At 36.5% G+C, this 7,479-nt stretch overlaps 1 long non-coding RNA gene across 2 annotated transcripts; it reads right to left on the bottom strand.

The window, feature by feature from the left end:
- Positions 1 to 617: 617 nt before the first annotated feature.
- LOC127495810 (uncharacterized) lies at positions 618 to 4,309 on the bottom strand. 2 transcript variants are annotated; one of them, XR_007925187.1, is made up of 4 exons: positions 4,086 to 4,309; positions 3,513 to 3,577; positions 1,932 to 1,998; positions 618 to 720 (listed from the first exon to the last, which is right to left on the bottom strand). It is a non-coding gene; the product is annotated as an uncharacterized LOC127495810 (long non-coding RNA). The 2 variants fall into 2 exon arrangements; XR_007925186.1 differs by lacking the exon at positions 4,086 to 4,309 and adding an exon at positions 3,734 to 3,995.
- Positions 4,310 to 7,479: the final 3,170 nt, after the last annotated feature.

Below are 7,479 nucleotides of genomic sequence, written 5' to 3'. Positions count from 1 at the left end.
AACCTTACCTCCGCGGTCCGTTTGGGACCCGCAAATTGATACATACATCCGCCGCGGACCCGCAACGGACTCATAAAAATCCTGGCTCATCAGGCCCGGGTCCGTTTTGGATCCGTTTATCTCATTTTCAAAATCCCTTCTGTTCTTGCTGTAGGATAAAATAGGATAAAACTAAAACTATCACTAGGCCTAGGCTACTACAGCAATATAGGCCTAAGCTTAAATCTGCATTGCCTTGTATTTTTAACCTAACAATATTGTAAATAGGCCTAACAGAAAAGGTTCAAGTCAAGACATCAATTTACTGTACAAAAGTAATCACTACTCAATGGAAATATAAAATTGATATTTATATTTATGTTAAGTTACAGGTTAGAGCCTATTCTGTTTTTGTTAAGTAGCCTACGTTGGCATTCATTTTGTGGTCAAAACTTAATTTAGTGCTTTATAGGCCTAGGTCGGTATAAACATAAAACATTTTATCTATTAGGCTACACCTTCAATGAAATGCACAGCTAAAATATCAGAAAATTAATAACTGGCGAACGACAAGAAGTTCAATAAAAAGGTTATTTATTACTTATTTTTCCGTTTGTGTGGATGGAGGTGGGACATGTCTCCTTGCTGCCCGATCCGTCGCCAGGTTGAACCACCTGATTGCGTGCTTGGTGACCTCCGCATCCGTGGCTGACTGTGTCACCGTGTTTTTCCTCACAGCACCTGTAATCAAACAGACAGATATGTTTATGGTATGTAGCATCCAAAGCCAAGTATGCTTACACAATACAATATATGAGATAGGCATTAAGAAGATTAAATTAAAAAAGAAACATGACTTACAAAGTCATAAACAGGGTTGTGGTGGTTAAAATGAGAGGTGGGTAAACTATGAATTCGTGATCAGGGTAAGGTGCGCTGCGCCTTTTGCTATCGGATGTTTAAAAAAAGACATCCAAAATGTTCAAACAATATTAGTGGTATTAAATGGTTCCTTGATCAGAGCACATATTGTATGTGGATAAATCAGTGTGGTTTTGTAATGTTTTAAGTTTGTTAGGGTCCTACATACATTCTATTTGGAGGTAAACTCTTAACATTACATTACATAAACTCTTAACTAGTGCTGGGCGGTATGACCAAAAATTTATATCACGGTATTTTTCAAAATTATATCAGTTTCACGGTATATGACGGTATTTTTTTCCCCTATGCATGACCGGGTGTTAACCACATTTTCTACTGATTGAGAGAGGAAATACTGCAGTAGATTGACTAGAATGCCCTGTTTTACTGTCATGATGAGTGAATATTGTAGAAAAATTCCACACTAGAGTTAATACAGGTTTACAAAGCCCCACAAAATGATGCTGTGGGGAGACAACAACCAATAAAACACAGACCTGCAACACACTCATTACAGACACATGAATATTAAAATATGACCATGGAGATATAAAAAAAAAAAAAAAAAAAAAAAAAAAGAGTTGAGGGCACCTTAAGCATTTTAAAAATCTAACCCTATATAACAACAAACTACCAAAACGAGAAACGCGGAAGAACATTTAAACTGTCTAAGGATATTTTCAGTAGATTTAAAAACACTACAGTCTCTGAATAAATGACACACGTAAGTTTAACACAGAAAGAATAAAGCAGTTACATTTTTGCCCATTCTTCTTTGAATTGTCAGTGTATTTATTAATGCATTTATTAGTGACGGGCTGCGCCGCGTTCCGAAAGTTGGTTAAGCGACACATACCGGTATTGCGGTATCATCAACATTCATATCATAACAAAAATAAATACCGGCATTCGGTATGAACCGGTATACCGCCCAGCACTACATATATACCTATCAAAATAGACTAATACAGATTGAAGTTGTGTTCAATCTCTTGATCTGATTAGTGGCAGCTATTGGGGAAACTCACCATCTTCATGGCATCAAGGCCTTGTCCTGAAGAATCTCAGCGCCAAACGCTGGGGGTCACATCTCATCTGGTAACAAAGCACAGCCATAATTGTAAGAACTCTAATGACATCTTTACCCCCTGATATTGTATTGGTGATTCAATTCAAACATTTTAGAGGCTAAGAGTATGAGCAGTGTGTAAGCTGACCAGATTTATGTGAAAAATAACTTAAATGCCTAAAGTTGTCGACCCCCTGAACCAGTCAGCATTTAAAGTATTTAAGTATTTGGTAACACTTTACAATTAGGTTCATTAGTTAACATTAGATACTAATACATTATTAAAATCTTGTTAACATTAGTTAATGCACTGTGAACTAACATGAACAAATAATGATCAACTGTATTTTCATTAACTAATGTTAACGAAGATTAGTAAATACAGCAACAAATGTATTGCTCATGGTTATTTCATGTTAGTTAATACATTAACTAATGAAACTTCTTGTAAAGTGTTACCAAATATTTAGTAAAACGTATTTAAGAATGTATCAGTAAAAAATACATACACATAAATAACTCAAAAAGACCTAGAGAAAATATATTAATGACCATAACATCCTGTTATCGTAATAGTTTTTCATAAATACAAACAATATAACATTATTTGTCACCTCATCTCATTTCGCTGATTATTTTACCCTAAAGGCTTTTCACAGACACTCTCACTGAAACAACCAAGGGTTAAAGGGTTAGTTCACCCAAAAATGAAAATTCTGTCAATTATTACTCACCCTCATGCCGTTCCACACCCATAAGACCTTCGTTAATCTTCGGAACACAAATTGAGATATTTTTGTTGAAATCCGATGGCTCAGTGAGGCCTGCATAGCCAGCAATGACATTTCCTCTCTCAAGATCCATTAATGTACTAAAAACATATTTAAATCAGTTCATGTGAGTACAGTGGTTCAATATTAATATTATAAAGCGACGAGAATATTTTTGGTGCGCCAAAAAAAAAAAAAAAACGACTTATTTAGTGAGGGCCGATTTCAAAACACTGCTTCAGGAAGCTTCGGAGCATAATGAATCAGCGTGTCGAATCATGATTTCAGCAGTTTGGCGATACACTGATTCATTATGCTCCGAAGCTTCCTGAAGCAGTGTTTTAAAATCGACCATCACTATGTAAGTCATTATTTTGTTTTTTGGCGCACCAAAAATATTCTCGTCACTTTATAATATTAATATTGAACCACTGTACTCACATGAACTGATTTAAATATGTTTTTAGTACATTAATGGATCTTGAGAGAGGAAATGTCATTGCTGGCTATGGAGGCCTCACTGAGTCATCGGATTTCAACAAAAATATCTTAATTTGTGTTCCGAAGATTAACGAAGGTCTTAAGGGTGTAGAACGGCATGAGGGTTAGTAATAAATGACAGAATTTTCATTTCTGGGTGAACTACTAACCCTTTAATGATTTTAAAATGTGATTTTTTTTTTTTTTTTTTTTTTTTTTTCCCCAAAAACATAAAAAAATCTTAGACCCCAAACTTTTGAACAGTAGTGTATGTTTGAGGATTTGCTTACTGGTTATATGGTTTTTAGCCTGAGATTTTCTTCGACAGGAGTGCAGGCCATCAGCATGGAAGAATCTAGGAACATAACGAACAGTTTATCACAGAGCCTATTTAATGTCAGGTTCATTAGAATCAAACCAGCTACAGCAGAGGTGAAATGCAGGTAAGAGAAAGTAGAATATACAGAATATATATACAAAAATTTATTAACAGAATTTGTTTTAGGCTTACTTCATTTTATATTGCTCTGTGTTACTTACGTTTGGATGTCAGAACCTTACAAACTGTAATATTAAAAAATTTTGCAAAAGAAAATAACATGCATGGTGATATAGGTAAAATATTTTGTGGGGTAACACTTTGGTATGGGAAACATATTTACTATTAACTTTTGCCTCAAACTCTTAATATACTTATTAATAGACAGTAAGGAAGTTAATTAGTTAATTAATATCTGCTTTATAAGTAATAATAAACAGCTAATAAGCAACTAGTTTAAAGTGAGAATTGTTCCCCATACTAAAGTGTTATCCTTTTGTGGAAAAATGCGTATGAAGTTATTTAATGAGCTTTCTCAGTTCACCTGAGTTTCCTAAAGTTTCTCCTCTGTCAGCAGCTCTTCCCCCTCCGGTGTTGTAGAATTATTTTTTTTACTCCTGAAATCACAGAACCTTTTTTCTTCAATGTGATTGGTATTAAATTATTAAACATTAAATGTAATCGAGGTAATTTGTTAACCATGAAAGATAATTTCATTTCGTTTCATTCGATTTTCGCGCTTCCTGTAAGTCATGTCAGTACAGCAGATTAAATAAATTAGCTCACTTCCAATTACCCATCGACAGATTACCAACAAAACCTTAACAAAACTATCAAAGCCTCTCTTCTGCACATAAAGATGTGATTAAAAACGCAAACTTTCGTAAGAGTTCAGTATATTAGCCAAACAGTTCTGAAAACGGTTATGCTAACGGTCTTTTTCGAAGAAAACAAACTATTTCAATAAAGTAAATATTCGACAGAAGCTGTCAATTACAGGTAAGAAACTTATCCAGAACAGTTTTATATTATTTATGTGATTTTAGAGACTAAACTCAAACAACAGCGAGAGACGGAGATTTTGCAGCTTGTCCGTTACTGCCGTGCCGCGTTACCATGGTAACTTCTCCAGCGTTTGAATTTTCAAAGCGCGCGCCCATTAAAACACGTCAAAGTTACGCAGCATTTGCATAAATAAACATCTACCATTACCAGTTTATGACCTGATTCGTTTATTTTGCAGAGGACGAGATATGTTCAGATAATTTGGATACAAATTCAGATAAATTGTGATTACAAACTGCCTGTAGTAAACCGAGTGCCTTAGTAAGTTTTAAGTGTCACAGAATTAACAAAAGATTTTTCTAATTTACTTAAAGTGAAAACTTACCTTAAAACCACAGAGTTTCTCTCGTGGGTTGCAGAGATGAATGGTCACGCGCAAACAGATAAGCGCGGCATCGGCCTGCAGTCGTGAGCCGACCCAAAGCCAACGAGCTGGAAATAGAGCACTGACTGAAGACACGCGCCTATGCCTGGCCGATCCTTATTAGATGTTACAGATATGAGGCCGACGTTCCGCTCTGGGGCCGACGTCGGCCACACGTATGTATGCTATCTGGGATTAATATACATGATGATATCAATAAACTTACTCAAGAGGGTTCAGCGCAACCGTGTCCCAGCAAAGAAAGTCTCCACTGATACGACTCTCGTCTCGGCTCTTGGTGTACTGTGGTTCAACCGTTACAGTAAAGGCGCGTGCGCGTCCGCGGATCCGACGTGAGTCCGCTCAGGATCCGCTGATTGACAGTAGAATTTACGGCGCTGCACGGAGGCGGAGCTGATCCTCTAGGCGGCGCCAAAACGAATGTGACAGTCACGCGGGTTTGGCGACTTGAATGCGGATCCGCCTAGGAGTCTCCTGCTGTGTGGGTTGACCCACTGCTGCGTATGCCCTGCCATCTAAGCAAGATAAGAGGCTTAGATGGCAGAGTCTGAGCTTTCAGTGTCAATGTCCGCTCCCTTAATTATTTTTTGAAAGAAAAGTGCTGAATAACATTTATTATTATTATTATAATCAGCCGGAAGCATTGACACATACCCATATTCCTTCCACAAACCCTACACAGGGAACAGTGGTCTAAAAAGAAATACTTTAGTATTTAAATAGTAACCAGACCTAAAAGAGTTCGACCTGCGGCCACAGGGTGGCGACCTAACACCATGGAAAACGTGAAGGTCTTTCACCCTTATTAAGCCGAAAAAAGTTTTTTTTTTTTTTTTTTTTTTAGGAATTGGGTTCTCCCATACCGCCTTAACCTCAATATGCAGGTCAGGAAGGAATGGAAAGCTCACTTGAGCTGTAGGATTATGGCCAGAGAGAAACCGATCGTTATTCTTTGTGAATGCGCGCGGTCTCTCTCTCCACGTTTATGTGACGGGGTGGTCAATTTCATCCCAAAATGTCCCCCGATAAAAATCACGTTCTGGGGGGTAAAATGTTTTGTTTGTTTTTTTTTGTTTTTTTTTTTTTGGGAAGGGTTCCCTTGGTAAAATGTGCATTCCAAGGGCTAAATATCATGTTATCTGGGCTTGCTTCAACCCGCAGACATGAAAAACAACCTGCAGCAACAGTGTAAAAGTAGCCCAATTCCGCGGGAAAACCGCAGACTTGGCAACACTTAATTCACTCATTCACTCACTCACTCACTCACTCACTATATCACTCAAACACTTTTTACTCAATTTGAATGTCTCCCCTCCCCCAGTTTTTAAAGTTTAAAACCAGCATATCATATAGAGAAACACTTTGTCCATACCACCCTGTCACAGTGAACCACCCTGTCACATCAGTTACCACCCCGTCACAGGGCCATTTTGTTAAAAGTTTATGGAAAGAAAATGAAATATTATATAAATTAATGTTGAATGATGTTCTTGTTGTGTGGACTAATCAGATAAATGTAACTTTATTTGTATTTTTTAAGTGAATTCATTTTTTCAGTACAAACAATGAGGCCATTGAAACGTCAAATTCATATTTCAAGATTAAAAATCAAAGAATAAAAAAAAAAATTATTAAATTACAGACTTTCTATTGATGGTTTCCAAAAAAGGGACATTTTACTTTATAGATTTTAAAAATCTATTTCTTGTTTTACTACTCCAGTGGCATACATATTGTCCGTGATGGGGTGGAATGGGCACCCGTTTCGTAGAATGATTCAACAGCAATAAAATGTTTATAATTTACGTATCCAAGTGTGAATGTGTATGAATCCCCATGTATTAATATTAAAATTGTGGCATTAATGTTTTAAATCTGCTGTATTCAATTGTCATATCAATACATGTTTTTAGTCGAATTTATTGAATGCAGTTTACTACTTAATATGAAAATAACATTTCTGTTCGTGACTTGTGCTGCAAACTCGTTTCAGAGGATTACAAAATGTTAAACAAGACTACACTTTCAAACCTTAAAATGAATAAAATTTCTGTAATTGTTAAACTATTTTGTAATATTTAGTTTGTTTGCTGTGCGACACAGAAGGCGTTTTCTCCTATGCAGCGACTGACAATACAACCATAAGATACACCAAAGCACAACATAAATTCACAAATTACATCAATTTTATTTGTTCGCTGTACTCCAAATATTTAGAATCCATGTTTGCAAGGAACAGATCCAAATGTAGCCATTTATCTTCATTCTCGGCAGGGGTCATGGTCAAAGCCTGCGCTCATTATGATTCAAATTTGAAAGTTGCGCCCTCGAGAAGCTTTACGACATGGTTTTCGGCACTGATATCGAACGCTCATTGGTTCTCACCTGCTTCGTCACAGATTGCGATATGCTGTGTTTCAGTGGATTGACATTATTTTCATGGATAAATAACTTAAATTTGCTCTGTACCCTATAAAAAACTATTACC

Source organism: Ctenopharyngodon idella, chromosome 15 (assembly GCF_019924925.1).
Source record: "Ctenopharyngodon idella isolate HZGC_01 chromosome 15, HZGC01, whole genome shotgun sequence".
NCBI lineage: Eukaryota > Metazoa > Chordata > Actinopteri > Cypriniformes > Xenocyprididae > Ctenopharyngodon > Ctenopharyngodon idella.
This window is presented reverse-complemented; position numbering and strand designations above follow the sequence as displayed.